General features: G+C 43.1%; 2 long non-coding RNA genes across 2 annotated transcripts; both read left to right on the forward strand.

Moving 5' to 3' along the window:
* The first annotated feature begins 1,006 nt into the window (after positions 1–1,006).
* Positions 1,007–5,077, forward strand: LOC146544879 (uncharacterized). Its single transcript, XR_014881783.1, has 3 exons — positions 1,007–1,064; positions 2,241–2,370; positions 5,009–5,077. It is a non-coding gene; the product is annotated as an uncharacterized LOC146544879 (long non-coding RNA).
* Positions 5,078–16,801: 11,724 nt separating this feature from the next.
* LOC116216372 (uncharacterized) lies at positions 16,802–22,987 on the forward strand. The gene is made up of 3 exons (XR_004159038.2): positions 16,802–17,009; positions 20,549–20,708; positions 22,635–22,987. It is a non-coding gene; the product is annotated as an uncharacterized LOC116216372 (long non-coding RNA).
* Positions 22,988–24,397: the final 1,410 nt, after the last annotated feature.

Genomic DNA, 24,397 nt, shown 5'->3' on the forward strand with positions numbered 1-24,397 from the left:
ACTGTTAACATTCAGTAGATTGCAGTCCCTGCTGAAACTGTTAGCGTACAAAAATTGGCCTTTATTTCCTAGTTAATGACAACAGAATCCTGTTGGCCTACTCACTAATGTCAAGTTCATCATTCATAAGCCACACTGCTGACTTTTTGCACTTCATTATATCATTTCCCTGCTTGGCCTGCTCCTTGAGGTAATTTACTCTTTCTTACTCTTTAAAATCACTATTCCCATATCACACTGCTGTCAGGTTAACATAGAAAACACCTCCATTTGGGTGCTATAAGGCTTTTAACTCAACAGTTAAAATACACTCTAGGAATATTAATTAAATCCAAAAGCACCCAGATGACATCAGTAAGTAGCACAGAGAGATCAGTCTCACCCTGGACATCTTTTTAATTGAGCTTAGCAATACTACATAATGACTTAAGATAGAAAGTAAAGAAATCATGAGCTCACTTGAAGCCACATGAGATTTATCTGCAAACCTCCAATTTATTAAAGGAACACCAGTTTTGACAGTTTAGAAGGAATTCTATGAGGCTATTTCCCTATCTGGTTGTGTGCCTAACTGCAATAGTAAACAGCTTATCTGTGGTTTGACACCCTCACAGGGCTCTCAGAGGAAGACAAGCTGTATTCCTGACCAGCCTGTGCAGTCCAATAGAGCAGCAGTTCCAGGCTGCTCACTAACTTGTTTGCAGAGAGGTTGGCGGAGATCGTTTGAGGCTTATGCAGTGAGAAGTAGAAAAAAACTAGAAAAATTACAAGCAACTAGCTAACCAAGAAGCTGGTAAATAGGCATGGTGCTGAGCATATTTGCATTTAACTAGCATTGCTGTTTTCATTAGAAAATGAATTTGTGTATTTATCAGAGGTCAAGGATTGGTACAATGGATATTAAATTGACATTTTTGTCAGCAATAAATTAAAATGTTCTGCTTTTTGCAGCTGCCAGCTTGTCATACTTTACAGAGGAAACTCATAAAAGCCATACTTGCTCAGAGTAAATGTCCATCTGGCTCAGCATCCTGTTTCTGGGTGGTGGCCAAGGATGCCCAGGGGTGAGTGTAAGAGGAAAATCAACAGTGATTCTTCCTCAGAATACAACTGCAGCCTTGGTTGCCAGTGACTGGATAATTTCCAGGCTTACTGTCTCAGTGCATTTTCTAAGATTGAGCCCTATTTGATATTCTAGGAGAAGAAAAGGGCATTTGGCTTTGTAGATGCTGATGAGTGTCTGTTAGTGTTATTGTTTTGGTACCTCACCAAGCCTGTTTAACTCAAGGACAGTAGCAGTTCTCGGCTGTTCTCCACCTTGTCACTTTCCACATGTGACGAGCATCTTCCTGTTCAAATACTGGCTTCACTGGCAATTTTCTCTATGCCTTCTCTTGCCACCTCCTGCCTCTCCCATTTCTTATCCTTTTCTCAGGAACAGTTGGATCAATTCTTTGCTGCATACACACCAGGCTGGCTGTAGCGAGTGAGGAGAAAGCTCAAGGCCTGCCGTCCTCATGGTATCTTTAGCAACAACAGGGGCAGGTCCCACAGGAGCCTCTGCCAGGCCTGCTGATCTCCTTAGGGCTGGAGAACCAGAGCTACCTATGAAAATTACCCAGGGAATTGTCTCCACGCTTATAGGTAGACCTCCTAGCACAGCTTTCCTGGAAAGCTCTTGGCTATGTCAGGTGTATGTAGGAGGCCTGAGACAGCTTGATCCAGTTCATTATAGTAATTATCCCCCAAGATTAGAGGCTATTGAAACCTGTAGTGCAGGTAAGAAAATATGTAGTAACCCATCTGGAAGGCATATCCTTTTGTGTGTTTTAAAATTAACATTGTGTTACTGTTTCCATAGAAACACTAAAGCAGCATCACAACAGGTAGCTGTACAGCCGGCAGACTGGTTATGCTCTGGTTGCAGGCCGTTCAACTACCCAAAACTTGTAGGTGTGATACTGTGTGACTTACAAATAGTGAAACTGAAAAGTTGGTGCAGCTTGCAGATGGAGTGGAAGAGCATGTACCTGCAGTGGGAGAATGCAGCCAGCAGAAAAATTCTCAGCTGTGGTGTTAGTAGATGGCTGTATGGACATAATTTATCACCATGCTTTCCATTAGTGCCTTGCCATGGGCGTTATTAAAGGGGTGTAATACATCAGTGGGGGCCCTAGAACAATCTGATATGTGTCTCGTGTTTGATCCAATCTCGTATCACGCTCTTCATCTTTCAACAGAATATGGGCTTATAGGCAAATAAGACTGCTGCTGTAAAGAGGAGCTTACAGATATACACATGTAAAAGCAACATGTGGTCATTCCCTTTGTGGAAGCTTGCCATCTCCTCACAGCTGACTGTACACACAAGTGAGTACATCTATGATGGATATGGGTGCTTTGGATAGGCTAAGAACTAAGCTAAGAAGTGGACTGAGATCTTCCAGCCTTTTCAAATCAATTGCTGAGCAGATGGTGGGCCACCATTATTGTTAGTTCATAATCCTGCCTCATGGAGAGGGGCTGTGAGCTGGTGATTTTTTTTTTCTCAACTTGAGACCAGCAGATCTTGAGAAGCCACAATATTATTATTATTATGTTAATCCTCAGAGATTCTCTAAAGTTTGAATTCCTTGAACCTGCTTTCTTGTGCCTTACTATTCCTAGTAAGAATCTCTTGTCCCAGACAGTTGAAGTAAATATTAAGCCTGTGAGTTATATATAAAAGAGATTGAACTGCTTTGTGCTGGTCCCTTTTTGCTGAAAAAGGCATCATTTGCATGCAGGCAGGTGGCTGAAATGTAATGATCCTTGATCCCAGTTTATTCTAGCAGTAACTCTTCATCACACACTCCTAATTCCTGCCATGACCTGCTGAAAGTGATTCATCCATACGTATCTTATGTCATGCCAAGGCAGTGTGAGTACATACAGTTGATTAATGTGTTTGTTATGGGGCTGTTGGTACGTCTGGTTCAGGCATGATAACATTTTAAGCTGTTTTAGTGTAATATCAAGCATTCATCTAATGATAACACTCACGTCAGAACGCAAAGGCCATAAAAAATATTGGTGAACAATTTATAGTGTCAAATCTGAGCCAAGAAGCAAAAACCACAAGCATTGTCTCTGCTAGACAGCAGGATAACAGAAGTTGCAACAAACCATTCTTATATAATGAATAAATTATGATTTCCCAGTCTCAGAAGTTTTTGAAAACAACTTTCTCAGGCTTTCCACTTTATCATCATTTTTTCACCCAGAAATACATTAAATTTTATAACTGTGCTGATAAATTGTCACACCTGAAATAGGTCAAGTAGCTGTATAAATACAAGTCACTGAGAGAAGACCTCTGATACAGTCCAAAAAAAAAGGAAGGAAAAGCCATCTGTGTGAGAAGCAAGCAGCACAGGCTAGCTTTTGTGGTTAAAAGAACTAAATAACAAAGATGACATAGAGTTTTTCCAAACCATTTCTTATCCTAATCTTCCTGAAATATTAAATTATAAGACCTGCAGTCACAGGCTCCCCAGGCAAGACTATGCCACACATACAAATTAAAAATAAATAATAAATGGTTCTGTACGGGAAGAATGCAATTCTTTCTACTAAAGTATTGAATGTACTGAGGAGAGCATGTCTCCTTTGGCTTGTAGAGATGCTTAAGAAGAGAAAGCTGCCATTTGTCTTGCTAAAGCAATAGCAAACAATATTTGTGGCCAAATTATGCTTTATTCTTTGCAAAGCAAGAAAGCCAACAAAGACTTTTTATACTAATAACAAGGAAAAATGTAAATGATCCCTCATCCTGTGTTCCAAGTACAAATGACTTTTGCCCAGAGAGGCTTGGGTTCCAGTGGTGAAATTATACATTGAAATTTGGCAGCTCAATTCCACCTCAGCGATAACAACAGAGGACACAAGAACCCTGAATATTTGCTGGGACTTTGCTGGGATCCTAGCAAATGCCAGGAGCATACGCAGAATGCCCAAACACTGCCTGCATAGCAGCCATCTGGGTGCGCAAAGGACTATCTCTGAGATCTCCTGATCTTGATGCAGTCATGGGGAGCAGAGGGTGCTCCTCTTGAGCATTGTGGAAGCAGTGCTCAGCTGTGACCAAAATTCAAAGTCCTCTGGTCCCAGATTCAGAGGCATGTTGAATACTTGCAGCTCCGTGTTCTCTGGAAACTGCAGGAGTCCAGATGGCCAGAATCTGGTTCTCTCTTAAGAGCAATTATTCACAAGTGTCCAGGAGAAATAAAACCTGTAGCAGTCTGTTGCTCTTCCTGGCCAGTGAAAGACCCAAAAGGTTGGATCCAAATGTAATTGCTGGCAGGATTTCCTAAGATGAAGTACAGCCTGCAAAATACCTGTGTACATAGTTCTGTTCTTTTGGTAGAAGAATTCTGTGCTCCTTATTGACCACAAGTGGTAACAGCCCCCTTTGAATGTATTTTGAATAGCTGATAACTATAGTAAACTTAATAACTAACAACAAAGTACCCAGTAGAGCTCCTGCTACAGATATGACTCAGGAGAACAGGGATGACTCAGAAGGTAAAATATTTCACAAAGCCATGGGTGTTCTTCCAAGGTTTCCATCTAAGGCTCAACCTTCTTTAGTTTATCAGATCTGACAAGATTACAGTTCTCACCAGCAGACTCTAATACAAAGTACTGCTCTAATTCATGGATGTTAAATCTGACACCTCAGCTGTAATACTAGCAATACTGACGTCTTATATGTCCCTCAGCTTCCTCAGCAAGTAGACTTTAAAGATGCAAATAAAGAATAAATCCAGGGTATATACTGAAAATGCGACTGAAAGCATTTCTGTTAGTAAATAACTGCATTAATACTATGTGTAAGTCTATTAAAACAAGCAGGCTTACACATATACACACACATCTAGTCTCAAATGCTCTCATGAAAAGTAGTTAAACTTCAAGAACAACCACTCTTCTGATGAAGACCTGCAGTCTCTATTTCTCTGTTTTACAGAGCTGCATCAGACATCCAAGGAAGAGATCACATGTTTAGAAAGCAGCAGAGGAGAGGCTGAGTCTGGAGTCTTGGTGGCATTCAGGTACCTGGAAAAGGCCAGGGCTGGATTGTTACTCCTAACTCATAGGTTAGGAAAACAGAGAAGTCCCTGGAGGAGCAGCTTTTTAGCAAGCATCTGAGGTGTGGCTCTTACACATCCCATCACCATCACAGTGACAGTAACATAGACATTGCTGGGAAACTCTGCTTCCCAGGAAGGAAGGAGCCATGCATATCTGGGCTGCTATATCCAAATCGCTGTAGACTCCTGTGGTGTTCTTATCCCACTGTCACACTGCAGTGTAACTCACTGGTGGACTGCATCTCTTTCCTGCCTGCAAACACATCCCTAAAGTGACATATATCCAGTTTCTCTTGGCTGGGCAGAGTCTGGCAGGTAGCTGGGCTAGGCTGGCTGGCTGTAACCAACTGGCAGAGTACCCCAGCTTCGCTGAAAAGGAGGAACGGGATTTGGCCAGCTCAGCACTGGGATTTGGCTCACAGTGGCAATGGGTAAGTGGTGAAGCAGGGCTGGGAAAGATGGAGCAGGCACAGCTCTGAGCAGCAAACAGCAGAGAAATAACAAAGCAGTCCTGAAAGCACAATGCAAGCTTCTTTGGACTTCTTTTTAAATTTATTCTGCATTTAAGTTTTTCTCTTAATCTCTTTCTCCAATAAAAAATGTTTAATGATTTCAAATTCCAAATGTTTGACTATAACAGAAGCAGATGTCTGGTCCTGTGAATAACTAGTACTTAACCTGCAAAGGTTTCTTACTTTCCTTACTAACTCTCTGGTTAGAGAGAATGATGTGAAAATCCATTTTCAGGAGATGAAATTCTGATGGAAGCCTATGGCTCTTAATAAAACATACTTTTGTTATGCTGTGATTGCCTGTGGAAATGTTAGCAGAAAGTCTTCAACTGCCATTGTGTCAGTACAGTAGGAACAACTTAATTGCAATAATAACAAGGTGGTTCTCAAAGAATAAATCAACTCTTCAGTAAGTTCTGCCTTGAGTGTAGATCAGTGACATCTCCAAACAATTATTTATAACGCAAGTAGTCAGTTAGCGTGGGCTATGGAGCAAAGTGACCCAGAGCCAGAACAATTTCTTGCTTTATTTCCTACTCTTTTTCTTTTCTTTCTTCCTCTTTTCTTTCTTCCTTTTTAGTTTTTCCTTTTTGTGTGTGTGTGTGTTTGTGGAGAAGAAAGGAAGAGTGTGTGGAAACTAAGATTATTTGTGTGTGATTACTATAAGCAAAATAGCCTTTTCTGAATTAGCCTAATTCACAGGAAAGTGGGGGATTTGAGACTTGGAATGACACTTGAGTATCTTGCTTGCAGATTGCCAGCAAGGGCTGCTGCAGCTCTTTATCTTCTGAGATCAGTGGGGGAGGCTTTAGCCAAGTGATTCTGAGCCCCTTGGATTAGCCTACGAATAAGCTGGGGAAAGGAAAATGAGACCTTGAAGTATAGAATTGTTTGCTTCAACCCTGTATGGGGCTGCTGAATCACGGCCTGAACCTCTGATTGACCACCTGAGGCGAGCAATGAGTCAGCCACGGGAGCACAGGTGAAGGCAATTCACCTGTGGTGCAGGAAGGGGTGGAGCCTGGCTGCACCTCTCCTAGACCCATTTAAGAGCTGACTGCCAGTGGGGAAGGATCTCTCTGGAGATCTGCTCCATCAGGAGTTCATCTCGCGAGCCCAGGATAGGGTGAGTGACTTTCTCTTATTTCTCCAATATAAATTATATTAGCCAAGCTCCTGGATATATATCTATACCATCTGTATATCCATTGATTAAACAAACCTGTAGGTGCCCCTTGGATGGAAATATTCATTCATAGATGCTCTACAGGCTAATGAAATGAGGCATTCAGTTACTTTTTTTCTCCCAATTGGATATGCCATTAAAATAAATGCAAAATGTGCTTAAATATAATTGTAACGTACTTTTCTGGAAAGAATATGTGAAAGCTGTACAAGTCAGCAAAGATTTAGGTATCTAGTTCAGTGTAGTTATGCAGATGGTCTCTTATTTAGGCAACACTTGACCTCTACATAAGCCTACAAATTTCCTTTATGTATGCTATGGAAAATGATAGCCATTAGGGTTGGAAAGCCTCTGGTCCAACCTTCAACCCATCACCACCTTACCACTAAACCATGTCTCTCAATGCAACATCCTACCCTTTTCTTGAGCACCTCCAGGGACATTACTGCATGGTGGTAATTCACACCATGACAGCCTTTATGCTGAGTGCTCAGTTTAAAAGGACTAGTTTGTCTGGCAAAAATTCCTCTATTTTTTTGCACACCAAACAAGTAGTCCTCTTGAGGAAGATCTCAGAGGGAGTACGTGTTTTTTATGTCTATCCCTCTAGTGTGATTCTCCAGGTATTTTGCTAGCTTTCTGCTTGAACTTTGTGGAGGCGCTGATGGGACGTGATGATCCTCGGGGACTTGCGATCTGTTTGGGTTGATCACTGAACTTAGGTATTTATCCCAGGGCTGTATTTGTTTGGATGAATTAATTTAAAAGTTCTGCCAATGCAAACATATATCAGGAATTTCATTTTCTAGAACTTTAATAAGAGAATGGAAAGTGTATGAAGCCAGACTAATTCATATCTTCGTTCAAGCAAATACTCAGGTAATATATTTGAGCAAATGCCTTAACACTGAATTTGACATATACCAAGGGACTGATATTCAGGTTCTCCTCACAGTTTGCAAAGCTGCCATAGCACTGTATATAGTCTGAATAACCAACAAGGGCATGTATTAAGTGTATTGAAATAAAGTAGAGTTGAAATTGTGCTGCTTCCAACAGCTGCTGCAGCAACAACTTATTTACAGAACAGGAGGAAATGTTTCTAAGCTATCACCTTTCCTACCAGCACCAAGAGTTCTGAACTCATTCTGAAGGACTGAAATAGGTCAGTGAGTGCAATAGACTGAAGAGGGGCTGAAATTCTCTGCCTCTGGGTCTAGCCTGGTTAAGCAAGCCAGTAAGAATTCATTGACTTGAAGTACAGTACTGAGCACTGAGCTATGGCAAAAAGCAGAATTGCAGAATGGATCTCAATGATTTATTTATCATTGAGCAGATTGTTTTTGTTCTTCTATTTTGCTGTACTGTTCTGACATGACTTTAACCTGATGTGAGGATCAGATAGCAAAATGCAATGACGGGGCTTATCGGGCACCTCTCACCAGGTCTTGGCCCTGTCCTGCAGAGCATTGCTGCCAAAGGGGCAGGAGGTCCTTGCAAAGAGATGGAGCACACTGCTCAGGTGCTACATTGCAGACCTCCATCTCCCTGCTGTGCTTCTCCCTCATGGAATGGGGATTGCAGCATTGCCTGTCCTTGCAATGACAGTGAAAGGGTCAAAGAATTTGAGACTAGGGTAATTGGTGACAAATAATTGCCTGATATAGACGTAGCTTACTGTTCTCTCATATCCCCTATTTACACAAAGCATTCAAAAGACCTTTATTTTTCTCTGTGTTACTCTGGAACATAGTCTGTAGTGTTTATTGACAGAAAAGCAATCATAGCAACAGACCGCTGGAGGAAAATTTGATTATACTTATTTATTACACCAGGATTTTCATTATTTTGCAAAAAAAATACAGAGGCTTTCTCACCCTTACTCATACTCATTTCTTTCTGTATTGAATTCAGTTCCTCTCCACTCAGGTACTAGTTTACTGAGCATGCTTCAGCTAAACAGAAGGCCAGAGAGGTCTCAAGTTAATTTACTGCCCTGAAGGTACTCATCCTCATGAGCCATAATACTGACAGAACCCTAAAGCAAAGATGAATCTGCCACTTCTGCCTCCCCAGCCTTCTGGATGATGAGACACCTAAACCTCCAGTGTCCTGGCGTGTTAGGAAAATCAAAGTGTGAACAATTGCTTCCTTAGAAGCAGGCAAACAACAGACCCCTACAAATGAAGATACGGCAGTTTTCTGTGCATCTCAGTTAGGGGAATTTATACTTGCAGCACAATCCCTCCTACTTTATCCTCTGGGCTGTAAGGTGACCCAGAAGTTTGCATTTGCCTTGGAAATATTCAAGCCACTTTGTGGAAGTTTTTTTTTCAAGTTGGAGATTCCATCTTCACTCTTCTTTCATCTTGTGATATTTTTTTCTTACTCTTGCTTCATGATAATTCAAAAGGAAATACTTCCACTGAGTGTCCAAATCTGTTTTAGTCTGCTAAATTTCACCTGACACAGCTGTATTCCCCCACATCTGCACAGACAGTGTGCGAGGGCACTCAAAGCACTGAATCGGATCCAAGGAGAAGGATCTGGCACCCTGGAAAGGTTTTAGAGGATGCTGCCAAGTTGTCAGAAAGACTTGGAACAGCTGGGCACCCAAAGTTCAGTGCAGAAACGATTGGTGCAGCCCTTAACCCCTGTGCCAGCATCCTCAAGGAGGGGTGTGTGAGCCCTACACAAAGTGTAAGGGCTCTTTAGTCCCACAGAACAGCACAAAAGTGGTGCCTAGTCCTCCGCACAGAGGGAATGAGCTCTCTGTGGTGGCATCCTAATGGAAATTAATGTTAATTAAAGAAAACTTGTTCCCATTTAATAGGAAGCAATTGCTAGTTAGGTTGCAGAATTAACCATGTGGGGTAGACTGGCATTTCCCATTCTCTCTTGCTCAAGAGTGGAAACCAATTAGGAGTTGATGACTTTCCACTCTCTCCTGCTGTGCTGTCCATCCTTAGGGACTCACCTCACCAAACTGTTCTCTGTGCTCACTCATCTGCAGAGGGTACAGGAAGCAGAGCTGCTTGGCTGCCTTCTGCCTGGGAAAGCCAAGCAGTGTTGAGACAGCAGCTTTAAGCACAAGCAGAGTGCTGTTACTGCTGTCTCTGGGAGATCCATCAGATAGAGGAGGTATCTTTTTGCTCTGTGCAGAGGCCATCTCCACACGAGCAGAGCCAGGAATTCTTTCCAAGCTCACTGCCAAGGAAGCTGTCATGAGAAGCCAGGACAAACCACAAACATTGATTCTCCCAGGGAACATGAGGGTGGAGAGAAACTGAACCCCTGGAAAGGGCTTTTCTTTTCCGTTATTGTAGATTTGAGTGTGCCAACCTTGATTACAATGTTTTTAAAATGACATATAAAATCCTTATGTCCAGAAACCCTTAGCGGAACAACTCTCAATCACTTCATTCATTCTTGAGCCTCAAGCTCTATTAATGTTGTCTCTGGCCCCGATTTTTCTCTCTTATTCACCTCATCCCCTGGAGCTCAGGTTAAACATGATGTCGCTGCCAAGGAGAGCAGATCTCTCCATAGGGGTGAAGGGGAGCAACGAGGCAAAGGCAGGAGTCACGGAGCCACCATCCCTATGGCTGTTCTGGCCCTGGCAATCCTTTATTTTAATTTATTTGTAATGTAACAGAGCACAGACTGGTGAATGTTTGAAGGAATTCTGAAGGTCACCTGGTCCAACCACCCTGCTCAAGCAGAGGCATAGAGCCAGTTTCATTTCTAGAATGCTAGAATAATTGCAGTCATTTAGGTTGGAATTCTAAAATATTTCACCCCTGTTATTCACTAATCTTTCCATTTTCAAATGAAAGTTTTATCATGACAGAGATGTCAAGTATTATTTCTACAATATTGTTGTCTTGTTTTTATAATATAATACAGGGAAGTAGTACTGGGAGCACTAATGTCTCTTTCAGTCTTCATTTCATCAAGCTAAATAAGTCAGCCTCTTCCATTCTCCTCTTTTAACATCAGCTTGTGCGTCTTTACCATTTTGTATCTATTCCAATTTGGGTTCAGTCTTTCTGAATTTAAACAACCAGAATTTTACATATGTTTGAAAAGAGGTGTTCTTATTCAACGTGATGTTCCCTTCTTACCTGTGAAACATTTCCAGGCTGTGTTTTCGCAGATGGGATGAGCCAGCCTAGTAGCTCATACTGCTGAAAAAGAGAAGGCTTGAGCTGCAAGGGACCTTTAAAGGTCACCTAGTCCGATTCCCCCGCAATGAACAAGGACAAGCACAGCTCAATCAGATGCTCAGAGCCCTGTCCAGCCTGACCTTGGATGTCTCTAGGGATGGGGTTCCATTGGTCCTGCTTGTGTGGGACTCTTTCTCACATTAACCTAGGGTAATGAAACACAGCAGCAGCACTCCTAAGAAAAAAGGGCCAGGTAGGGTGCAGGAGCACCCTACGAGGAAGGAAGATTTGTCGCTGTCTGCTGATCTGCTTCAGAGAAACTGTTAGGTCACAGCCTGAAACAGTGATTGAGCACCCAGTGACGGGGCATACCCAGCCCCGGGAGCACAGGTGTGAGCGATTCACTCGTGCCACCAGAACCTAGCCTCATTTAAGGGCTGGCAGCCGCAAGGGAGGCATCTGTATTTGGAGATCTCCTCCTTTTTCAGTATGCTCTGATCCTTAGAAAGGGGGTAAGTGATTCCTTTTCTCTTACTGGATTGAGGCTACTACCTTTCTTGGGTTGAAAGCAACTATGTCTGCTGCCACCTATACTTACTCCTGCTGACCAGGGAGAAAAAAGGACTCACTAGTCCAGCCCTTTTTGCTCCAGCTATAGCGAAGTTTAGAACTTTATGATGCTTTTAGTATCCTTGTTAGCTAGTGAAGGGAAACCTTGGCAAAGCTTCACGAAGAGGCAGACCTACAGGGCAGAGAGCTTCCTGATGTGTTGCTTCATCTCTTCCTACTGTCTACCTCAGGACAGCTCCTTATATTACAAGAACTTGCCCTTAGGACAGTGAGATGGAGAGATACTGTTTACCGTTGCCTTCCCTTAAGTATTTGTCCCTGTTGGAGCCTGCCAGGAGGACTTCAAGTAAAAATTTAGGGTGTTCACAGAAGAAACTTCTCCCTCTTCTGCAGAGAATGTAGCTTAATGTAGCCTTGCCTTGGTTTCAGTTGAAACTGAGCTGATTTTTTCCTTTTAGTGCCTGATGTGATGCTATATTTTGGCCTTGATAGAAAAAGCATGTTAATAGCATGCTGATGGCTTGGTTGTTGCTGAGTGGTGTGATCACAGTAAGACTAGGTGACTTAATGAAGAGCTATGGCCTTTCTGATGAAAGACCAGAAGACTGAGGAGTTGTTTAGGGCTGGCTGGGTTTTAGTGGGTGGGTGGTGAGCTGTCGGGAGTGGTTCACTGCTCAGTCAGTAGTGGTGGCAGGTGATGAGACTTTGCATTGTGGAAGTGTGTGGGGTAGGGAAAAAATAAGTAAAAAATATATATATAGCTATCACTGATGTTATTTTTCTTTTCCCTCTTCTTTTTCTGTATTTAAAAAATAGCTTTTATCTCAACTCTCAAATTCTACCTTATTTTTCCGCCCAGTTTTCCCCTTCATTCCACTTATGAGGGGGAAAGTGCGGTGCTGAGCTGCTGCTGGGTTAAACTAGAACCATCCTACCATTAGAGCATCTAAGAACTGCTTTCCATGGTGATAAGTTTTGCAAGGAACAAAACAGTTTTGCATTAACAACTCTATAGCCCTGTAGGCTTGTAGCCTGGCACGGTAAAGAAAAAAGCCAAGCTCAGACAAGGCAGGGAAGCTATGCCTTCTGCTGGAAATAAGCACAGATGGCAGCAATGCAATTGAAAGTACTCCAGGGTTCACTCCTGATCCTGTGGATTGTTTGGAACAGAAGAGGTAGCAACCCATGGCATATCCTTGGCCTCCTGTCAAGAAATGATTGATTATCAGAGCTGTGGTGGTGAGCCGTGACCATCTGAGAGCTCTCACACATTAGGTTCTGCATCAACTTTCAGCCACTTCCAATCAGAATTTCATTTAAGGTGCAGTATTTCTTTTTAGGCTGCTCCTGATCACTCTGGTTTTGTTTAACTCTTAAGCATCCTTTCCCAAATTACTTACTTTTTGGTCATTTTTTTTCCACCAGCCCAAACACAAAAGGGCTTGCAACTTGGAATGAAGTGTGTCAGGTTGTTTCTTCCAATGTCTTTCTTGCTTGCAACATGCTCTGTCTTTACCTGTTTGCTGGCAGCTGTACAGAGGTGGAAGATCTTGCAGGCTTGATATTGATTACATTATCAAACTGCCTTTCTGTGCAATTTAAACCACTCCCCTAAGGAAGGGTGTGCCGAATAGGCATCTTCAAATTGCTCTTCCACTTGCTATAAGCAAGCAGTTCTTCAAAAAGCTGTATTTTGTCTTGTTCTAAAAGATCTGTGTTCCAACAGCTGCAGGTTTCTCACAAGGCTTTCTGGAGTTATCCAGTGGCAGGGAAGGCAACATTTGGGCCAGCAGATTTTCTTAACGGACTCTCAACACCAACTAATAACAGCAGGGGAGGTGAGCACAGAAGCACTGGGCAGCTGAAAGGCATGCTGACCTCTGGAGTGTGGTGACTGAAAGGGGAGGGAGGAGCAGGCAGGAGTGGGTTAGTGCTTACTGCAGTTCTGCAGCAGCTGTATCAGGAGACACTAGGGTGTCCTGCTCAGCCTCAGTGGGGGAATTATACTAAATTCATCCCATGCTTTCTCTTTCCCATGCAGCCTGCAAAAGGGCATCCCCTAATGTTGTGCTTGCTTCTTACAGCTGCAGGTGCTATTGCTGCACAAAACAGGTATGACAGTGATTTTTCCAGAAACAAACACTTCCTTTGTGGGAGGAGGGGGAGGTGGAAATACAACTCAGAAAGTAAAAATTTATTTATTAGTACTTCTGTATAGTTAACTAGTACCCAAGATTAGTTTATGTGAGTAAAACTTTCTGCCTTACTTGACTCACAGTAACAATGAAGCAGGAATAAATCAACAGGATTTGTCAGTGTAGCTGAGATCTGAGCCCTCCATAGCTTCCTTCTTAGCCAAGCTGGGTGTAAGACTAGCAGAAAAATCAATAGTGAGAGAGCTCTCCTTTCCCACTTACCCCTCCCTGTGCACAGAAGTCAGGCATGAACCAAGCACACCATGACAGCTCAGGTATGAGCAGTATGACAAGGTGTGCTCATGGGGCTGAAACTGCTCTCGAGGGTAAGCTGAGCCTCTCCACTGACAAAACAAGGAGCCTAGGGATATTAGTCTTCACTGTGAATACCTCAGTTGAATGTCGAAGTTATATGGGAGGAATTCTCACAGAGAACCTTTCCCTAAGCATGTGTTCTCCAAAACACGCTTCCCCAGTGGTCCTTGCCACAGTGCATCCCTATGGATGCAGAGCTGTTACTCCCCAAATCCCTCTGTGGTAGAACTAAGGGATGCTGAACAAAGCTTGTAGGGAATGGATTTCTTAGAGGTGCAAGGTGTATCTGTCTGCAACATGAGTGAGCTTCTGCAAGTCTATTACCTAACCCATATATTCTATATATTGTATATATTGTAATATAATGTATATTCTGAGGGACTAAGCAGGGAGTGGGCTGTAGAAATTGGCTTGGCACAGGTGTGCTGAGACAGGTGGAGGGTCTGGATGCCCAGCAGGGTATTTTTTTTGTGTTCCTATGGTTATCTGGTGGCTGAGATAAATAAAAGACACTTCTTGTGGATAAATATCTAAAGTAGATGATGTGTTTCATGACTGTCAGATTCAAATGGTTTGTTAAAATTAGAGATGATAGATTTATAGCCCAGAAGGGATTTTGCAGCATAAGCACAGACTTCCTGCTCTCATTTCTGCATTTGCCTTCTTTAGTGCTATCCATGCTCTCTCTCAAGGGACGAGGCTTTCATGCACAGCCTCTTCATAAGCAGAGATGTGCATGCCTTGACCGTGGCCAGCATGATGTCAGCAGTCCCAAGGTCCCTGCTCTAGTCCACTTCTAATTAACTTTCTTCCTTCTTAAGCACAATCTAGTTTTCCCATGTCTGCCAGTGAAACGTGCATCTCCCATTGCCACAGCCCTTTCTTGGGCTCCTCTACTTTATTTAGCATTCAGATTTCAGCCACTTTTTAAATTGCAGACCTATTACTTGGTGCAGTGCCTGTTCAGTGGGGTGAAATGAGGTATGAAGTGGCAGCTGCAGTCTCTTGCATGATAGCTGCAGTGCATATGCTGTCATATAACTGTTGCTCTGTTACAGGTTACACAGCCCCTACTTGCTCTGTATCTGCTTTTCCTTTAGCACTGTTTCCACCATACTTTGATGGGGTAAGAAACTGATTGAAATGTACCAAACTGTATCATCTTGAGTGCTCAGAAAAATCCCCGCAGTTGGTGGGTGGCTCTGGGGGAGGGAGTGATTGATGCAAAATGTCCCCTCTCCCCAGGAGATCTTTCTCCCCCACACCTATAATCCTACCACTTTGTACTTATATAATATTATCATCTTATGTGGCACATATGCCATTGATCTGTCACCAGCAGGGAACTCCATTAGCACTTGGAGCAGGAGGCTGAGCTGGGTTGTCTTGACCTCTGCTACTGCTGCACAGTGGGCTTGTGGGCTTGTGGCCTCTTTGCACTGGGAGATCCTACTGATTTTTTTTTCCTTTTTTTTTTTTCTTTCCCTTGCCTACGGAGTTGAAGATTCCATTTATTAATGGGATCTTATCTAATGATCAAACAGTTTTCAATTAACAAATAAAAATCCTGTGCAAGGGCATAATATGCTGGTCAGCAAGCAAACTAAAAGCCCCAACCCCTGGGCAGTATTTCTAGGAGTACAGAGAGAGGCAGCCTGCAAACACTGTAAATGTTCCTCTAATCTTGCCTCAAGGCAGCTGAGGGGCAGATCAGCCCAAATACATCCAGCAAAAACCTTATATTTATGTAGCAATAGTGGGACCATTAAATCACAACAGTGCCCCAGGGCTGGGATCTGACAGGGTAAGGAGAGGCTATATTGAACTGGAGCATGCAAGGGGTGGTGGGGATGAAGAAAGGAAGTGTGCAGTCACTGTACAACAGGTCAGGGCTGGAAGGGAGAATTAATTCTTGCTGCTGTTCAGTTTAGTGCAACACCACTGAATTTCAAATAAATTCAGATAATTTATTGGACAAGAGTACATTGGACTACCAGGAATGGAAACATTTCATTTTAAAATGAGCAGATGATTCTGCTAGGCCAGGCTCATCTTAGTGATGAGGAAGGAGATGTGCCTGGGATACACTTGAGGCCTTGGTGCGGTAGCACAGGGGACTCATTGGTGTTTCTGGCCTTAATGGTTCTATAAGATCACCTAGTCTGTCCATCAGCCCGCGTCTGTGGGCTTTATACCATGTCCCTCAGTGCCATATCTACCCTTTTCTTGAACCCCTCCAGCAATGGTGACTCCACAACCCCCCCGGGCAGCATGTGCCAATGTATAATCTCTCTTTCTGTGAAGAAATTTCTCCCAAAGTCCAGCCAGTCATTGGTCTCTTTGGCAGCTGCTCAACAAGCTCACCTCTTAGTTTTCTATCTCCCTTCCTGGATTGTTAGGGTTTCTTGCTCTGACGCGTGTATTATTCATCTATTCTATGGAGGTTAGCCCATAACTGTTAGGAATACCAGGTCTCTATGAATTCAGCCTGCTTTTCAGCAGAAATTCCTCTACTCTCCAGCAGCACTCCCTGCTGTGCTGGAGATATTCTTACACCCATTTGCACACACAAAGCATGCACTGCTCATGTTCCTCCCAGAGGGCAGCAGGAACAGCTGTGTGCCAACTGCCCACAGCCACCACATCCTGACTGTGTCCCCTCCTCCAAACCTCCGGCACACAATTTCACTATGTGACTATGCAGCAAGTGTGTCACATCATCATACTCAGCATGTGTTTTAGTGAATCTGGTGTATTTCTTGTGTTAGGTACTGTCTGTGAACCTTTCTCCTTCCCTCCCTCCTTTCCAGAATTTTGGATCTGGCCTTTACCTATGAGGCAGCATCTCTTCAGATTAATTTTTTGTTCCACAATACAACAGGGAGCTCAGCACTTGACTGGATGATGAATGAGAAATTTCCTTCTTGGTTAATGTAAGTTTGTTCTTTCTTTCCCCCTGAGCTTTACTCTCTAATTAGATGTGTTGAATTGCAATGGTAACCAATTTTCAGATACATAGCATTTGATACAAAGAGGAATCAAAATGTTGAGATGTAGCTGTAGGTTAGCGAAAGGCTATTTGACCATAACACAATGACTGTGATGTTGTTCCTCTAGGGCTACCAATGTGTCAGCACTTGTGTGCACTGGATATCTTGTGGGCACATTTGGATTTCTTTCACCCCTGGTCCTGTTCAAGTTGTACTGTCCTTAATATTCTGTGAGCTAGGCATACTTTACAGATACACAAATTTACAAATTCAAAGTACATCTAGGCTAACATGTAATGTTTGATTTAAGAGTAACTTCAGGAGCAAGATTCAACACTGAAGCAAAGATGCACTGTAAGTTTGGATTTTTAAGGCACAGCACTGACACCTTTTGCATGAGTTCCTTTATCCAGAGTAGCAGATTCCAGTTGTTCTTAGGAGCTTCCTCCTAACATTAGGTGATAATTACATCCTCTTGACATTTCAAATGTCTATACCAAAAAATGTAGTCATCTTTTGACTTCTAGATTTAGGAATGGAGAAAAAAATCTGAAAATCTGTTTAGAAACTTACTGTAGAATCATAGAATGGCTGGGGTTGGAAGGAACCTCGAAGATCATCGAATTCTAATGCCCTGTTGTGGACAGGGTTGCCAACCACTGAACCAGGCATTAGATCAGATTACTCAGGGCCTCATCCAACATGGTCTTGAACATCTCCAAGGATAACTTCTAACAGTCTACCTTCTAATGTGCGAAGACATTCAGAACTGCCTTCCTCATTATAACCAAACTTGGGTGGCATAACCAAAATTCACTAAGCTCACACGATGAAATGGGATATATCAGTACACTGAAGTCATTTTTCATCACCATCCAGAAAGATTGCTGGCTGGAATTCTCCAGCACTTGTGACTTGTTTTTCATCAGCCAATGCCGACAGCCTTGTATGTTGTTCCTGGGGCTTCAGATATCCAGGCTTGCACTCAAAGAAACCAGAAGGCTTGACCTAATAGTCAGAGCAATACCCATAAAGTAGGCTTGGGGGGGGGGGGAGGGGGAAAAGAGCAAAGCTGTGAAAAGGGGGGGAAAAAATACAGACCCAGAATACTTCATTATTATTGCAAGCACACTTTCAGAACTTGTAGCTTCCCTCCTGCTAAGCTGTGGGACCCACAAGACATATCGTGTTAGAGGAATCCCACCCAGGGATGAGGCAGTCCCACTCTGCTCTCAGCACTCACAGGATGCAGCTCCCACTGAAGCCATACTAAAGCAATATTTTTAACATGACTTGGAAGAACTGTCATCTTTTCCTGAACTGTCAGCTGAAAGTTGGGGTATTTTTAGCAATTAGCTGCATTCAAATGTTCTTGGCGTGATTTGCATGGACAGCAAATGGTTTAGCTGATTAGCAGGAAGGGTCAGCTAATCCTCTGGACAAAAGCAATGTTCACCATCTTCAAGGCAGATGGAAATCTCCACGCTTTGTAGTACAGACTAACTTGCTGGTTTCAGGAGGGGCCATGTTATCCGTGGCACTTCACAGAATTAACACTTCTCCCTTGAGGAAGTCTGACATCACTTATTAGGCTACCATGGAGTGGCAGGAAGCTCTGATAGAGATGGCAGTGTAGTATGATCACTGCCTCAAAATGGCCCTGATTCTGCTCATATTTGATTTGCTACTGCACGAGACATATGCTTTCACTTTAAGCCTGCAGTCAAGGGGCTTGAGCAGATGCTCGAAATTAAACAAGTTGTTCAACAGATTTGTTATAAGTCCTCCATTTGCTTCCCAGCATTTAGTACTGCAAAGCAATTTGAGTATGTCTCTTGCTTGATCTGCAAAGCTGGGGAATTATTCAGCTGGAAAAAAGTGTAAATATTAATTGCCGGCAATTGGCACCTCTCCTTGACTTCTGCACAGGAGCAAGCCTCAAGGCTGCCAGCTGCAGCACTTCTCTGAATAAAGTGTGAGGCTGTTGGAGGCAATGGCTGCTGGATGTGGCTGCCCCACTGCTCAGAGCCTTGCAGGAAGGGCTGGGTGGGGAAATATCTCTTCAGGCATAAAATCACTTATACTGCAGAGCTGCACCAAGACAAATCCTTTTCTGTGTCTTGGAGGGGAGGGAAGCACGGTCTGCCTTTTCTGTCTCTTGACAAGCATCTGTGTGAGTCAAGATTTCCTCTGCAAGCCAATGTACGAACTTTAATGCATGACATTAAATATTCATTTTCAAAGCTGTATTCAACTGGAAAAAAGTCAATTAGAGTCTCTTGCAAGGGAAAGAAAAAAAAGTCTATTAGCTAAAGTGGTGACATTTCCTTTTGATAGAAAGCTGGTGTTTCCAAGAGTCTGAGATAAAGGCTAACAGGCAGTAATCAAAGAATGCATGAACTAGGCCTTATGCAATATCTCTTCCATCTGTTCAGCACAGATCCATGTGATCCTCACCATTAAGCAATGAGATTTCACTTCATCCTACAAAAGAAATCTCTTGCAATATGTGAGGAGTGTTATGTCCAGGCCGCAATCTTTCTGCCTGGACTTGTGGGCACATTTCCACACAGCTGAGCTAAACTGAAATATAAAGCTTGTCTTGGCCAAGTGTAAAGATAGTCACCAGTCATAAATGTAGATCTGAGAGAGTCTTGGCTTCAGCTGGGGTAGTTAATTTTCATTACTGCAGCTGATGTAGTGCTGTGTTTTGGACTCATTATGAGAATAATGGAAATAGCGCAGTGATGATTAGTTGTTGCTGAGCAATGCTTGCACAGAGTCAAAGACTTGGGCAAGGATTTGCCCAGCCAGTGAGGAGATGGGGTGGAACAGCACCAGGATAGCTGATCCAGACTGTCCAAAGGGATGTTCTGTACCACATGACACCACACTCAGCAATGGTACTGAGACAGTTGGCTGTTTGGGGGTAGCTAGCATTGCTCCGGGTCTGGCTGGGCATCAGCTGGCTGGTGGTGAGCAATGGCATGTATATCACTTGTTTTTGTGTTTTTTGTTCCCTTTTTTTTCTTTCTTATTAAATGATCGTTATCCCAACACCTGAGTTTCTTTTCTATTATTTTTTTTTTCCGATTCTTTCTCCCATCCTTTTGCCTAGAGAGTGAACTGGTGTGTGGTGCTGAACTGCCTGACAGGCTAATGCACAGCATTAACTTGGAAGGCACTGAACCCAGAGCCCTGTACTCACATTTGTCTGAAAGATGTGTAGAAAACGCTATGTTGCATCTCAGATGCTGGGCTAGAAATGAGTTTTCCTGGAGAAACCTGACCAGCTGGAGAAGTAGAACCTCTTGTCTCATTGCCAGTAGTGATACTTTGATTATGCTTGCTAAGTGTGGACAGATAAAGCACAGAGCATTGCACCCATTTGTTATGGCTTTGTTTTTTGTTGTTGTTGTTGTTGTTTGGGTTGTTTTTTTTTGTTTTTTTTTTTTGTTTTGTTTTGTTTGTTTTTTTTGTAGATTCCTAAAAGCAGAGCTGCTTGCAAAACAAATAGAAGAAACTGCCTTCATTGGGCTTCCCTCCTCACCCCTCAGTGAGAACCTCTGGAGTTGTACCAGGCAGCCCCATTGCTTCATGTAGAAGTTCTCTGGCTGTGAGTTCCAGTAATCTGAATACCCAGTGAGTATTTTTTCTAATGTTCTTTAGAGAAAACACTAATTAGCCTCAATCAAAAGTAAAGAATCTGATGCTTCATCCTTTGGCACTGCATGTTCTTTGATTGAAAAGAGACAAGCTGGTATTTGTGTCTTTCCTCTGTACAGGAGACAACTCGATGAGAGAACAGGTTTTGCAGAGAAAGTTGCTGGGAGTGAGAAAGCCATACAGAACTGCTGAGGCCAGGGGGAAGGGGAAGGGAAATGGTTGCAATTTTGGCCTCCCTTCAGCGAGCAGCCACCGCATAACCTTTAAGGGTGTGCCATCTGTTTTTAGCTTGAAAAAAAAGGATGGGGTGAGGAACTTTCACAGATCTTTATCAGCCTCCCTCACACTGTATTCCGAGCTTGGAAACAGAGGCATCCATGCTTGCATTCACTCAACTTGAAAGGGATTTTTCTACGTAATTCTGCATAAAAAGGATCTCACACTCATTCCTTTTCTTATAATGTGAATTTGCAAAATGATGAACAGGCTCGATTCCTGAGAAGGTCAGTACATGTGCTCACTACCAGCAGGATTTGTCCCCTTTGCTATATGCCCATGTAAGTAGTTTATGATTCTTCCTCCTTAGCTAACATATTAAAATGCCATATTGCTCCATTTGTTCTTCACCAGGATCATAAGAATTACTGTTCCTTCAAGCAAGCGTGGAAATGATTCTTTTTTTTTTCCTGTTAATGGGCTTATGAAGCTAATGGGCTTCATAAAAGTCAGAGATTGGTGCAGATGAAAAGGGACCACTGCAGACCTCTACTCAAATTGAGTTCAGCAACAGTTTGCTCAGGGCCTTGTACAGCTAGTTTTGAATATCTCCGAGGATATAGATCTCACAACCTCCCTGGGCACCTGTTTCAGTTTTTTATCAGACTCGTTATGATCTTTCCTTCTTGGTATCAAAGTCAAAATTTCCTGTCCCGAATTGTCCATTGTCTTTCATCCTTCTAAGCGTAGACCTCTCCAGAGGGTCTGACTGTCTTCTGTAAATTCCCAGAATCTGGATCATGTAAGAAAAAAAAGAAAAAAGATTTGGCAGAGTGGCAGAATGTACCTCAAGACTGAGACTTCAGGTATTACAGAGCTGCAGGGAGATTAATCAGAACTACTGGTTCAGACACCATTTAATTGAGGAACAAAAATGTACAAAAATCATATTTGATCTGAGAACCAAATATTGCTCAGAGCATTGCACACACCAAGGAACTTGAATATATTTGTCACTAAGGCGATCCAAAGAGGAACTCCACTCCAAGCAAGTTTCCAACCAAATTGCCCAACTTTCTTTTTAAGAAACTGTTCTCAGAGTACCCCAACATTTTGTGGTAGTCATATCTGAGATGGTCATTTGTTTTTCTGGTTGGATTTTATGTGTGCTATTAAGCACAGATTCCATTAGAAGTACAGATTCCCCTAAAACTGATTGGTATCATGTGTGAAAACCAAAGATAGAGTAATGGGCTATAATGCTGTCAATGTTTTATGGCTCCAAGGTCCACTCTGAATTTGGCTCATTACGTTGGTCGCCTGACAGCACTGACAGCAATGCAGAGTGATGAGAGTGACATCTGTGAAACAAGAGACTTAAAGAACTGAAAGTAAGATGTCTCTTGGGAACTCTTAAGTATCTGTAGAACTGTAGCAAGGCTCTTTTCTTGTGGAAGCTCATACTTTCAGTTGCTTGTACCACCTTGACTGCTCTGCAGAGGCAGTAGGCAGTTGTAGAGACCAATGAGATCTCCCCTCAGCATCCTCTTCTCCAGACTAAAAAAAAAGAACAATTCTCTCAGTCACTCCTCTTAACACTTATTTTCTAGTCCCTTCACTTGCCTTGTTGCTCTTCCATGTGGCTGGGATAACTGCTAGTAAATAGAAACTTTGTTTTCCCCCCAGGCCATCACTGACACCTGCCCTTGCAGTCTGTGCCCCCACACACCAAGCATTGCAGACTGGCCATGACCAGCACAACCATAACCGAACTCCCTTTGAGTGGCTGCTTGCTCACAAGGGTTGTGGAGGTGGGAGTATCTGTTGGGGCTGCTTTACACCAAGGTCCTCCTGGCCAGGGTGCTGTGAGCTCCAACGTGTCAAGTAGCCAAGATGGAGAAGCAGTGTGAAAGATGCACTATATGAAAGCTGTTATAAACCAAAGTGCTGCTATATGTATTTTTTACTTCGTCCCAAGAAGCATACACTGTCATCTTTTGGTCTATTTTGGTTCCTGAGGATGTGAATAGAAATATGACGCAGGGTAACTAATTAAGACTAGTTGCAGAATGATTAAACTAAGCAGTATTTTCTTTGGAAGAACCATGAGCATTTCATGCCTTAGACAAGTGATTTCCATATGGTTTCCCTTGGCCAGGAAATGCAAGTTGCTTGCTACATCCCTGCTGGCTTTGGTCGCTGAATTCCTGATGTTAGAGATAATGAAAACTATCATATCCCATACTCTCCTATAGACTTTCTGTTCAGTGGGGAGTGTGAGCATTTCCTCCCATCAGCAGTAATGATAATGGGTTTCACTTAATGAGCAGCCTCTGAGATAAATGTACACATGACAACAAATTAGCAGCTATGGATGCAACCCTGAAAGATAATTACCACAGGACCCCAGAATCTCTCCTGGAGGTCTTCAATTTCTTGGTCCCTTAAAGAAAAAGGAGGATTATCTCCTCAGTCAGGAGTGATCCCTGCAACTGGCTCATTCTTTTAAGAGATGCTATAAGGAAGGGCCATGCTTTCCAAAAGCAGTTTCTGAAATGTAACTGTAGACCGCAGGATTGCATTGATGCAGCAGCTTTGCTATGACCTGAGGAGGCTGTGAATAGCACTGGGGCTTCTGCCAAAACTGAGGCCTCATCTCATCTCTGGGGCATGCAGGGATAACTCTCTTATTCAGACAGAGCAAAAGCAGGACAAGGCAAACTACCTGTAAACAAGTGCCAGTGTGCAAATGTGGAGCCATCCACTTTGATAAATGCTGAAATGGTATCCCAGCAGCAGCTGCTTCCAGCGCATCTGGGCAGGCAAGATCTGCTTGTCCTCTGCATCATCCCTACAGTGCCAAACCACGGTCAGCAATGTTGCAGGAAGTCAGGGCCATGCGATCTCCCCGCAGGTCACTGAAAGTTGGTTTTATCTGTAAGTAGCTCCTGTCAGCCTTAACATGTGCAAGGCCTCATAGAAGGAGTGCCTGGTCTCAGCCCATTTGCAGAGAGGACGTGTTCCTTTTGCAGCACTAACCAGAATGGCCAGCTCTGGCTCCATGCAGCCTCAGCACAGAGATGATATGCTCCCCTCTCACCCAACAGGAGGTCAGCATGCCGTGGAATAAGACATGGGTGGCAAAACTGGCCCATGACTGCCTTCATGCCATTTTTCTTGGCATAAGGGGACTTCAGTTTCCAGGGTTGCTAATCCACTGTAAAGTTCACCTCGTAGCTGGAGGGAGAGCTGCAGCTTTACTTAGAATCGACATATTACTCTGAAATGTGTTGCTTTTGGCTGATGCATTTATCAGTGAGTTGTTTCCCTTGTTTCTTTCTCTAATTTATGTCATCACTGCACAGCACACTTTAACTCTCTGGTGTGCTTTGTGCAGTTTGTCTACAAGCACAGAGCAGATGAATGCAACCCAATAGTAGCTGGCTTGC

Source organism: Meleagris gallopavo, chromosome 2 (genome assembly GCF_905368555.1).
Source record: "Meleagris gallopavo chromosome 2, MGAL_WU_HG_1.1, whole genome shotgun sequence".
NCBI lineage: Eukaryota > Metazoa > Chordata > Aves > Galliformes > Phasianidae > Meleagris > Meleagris gallopavo.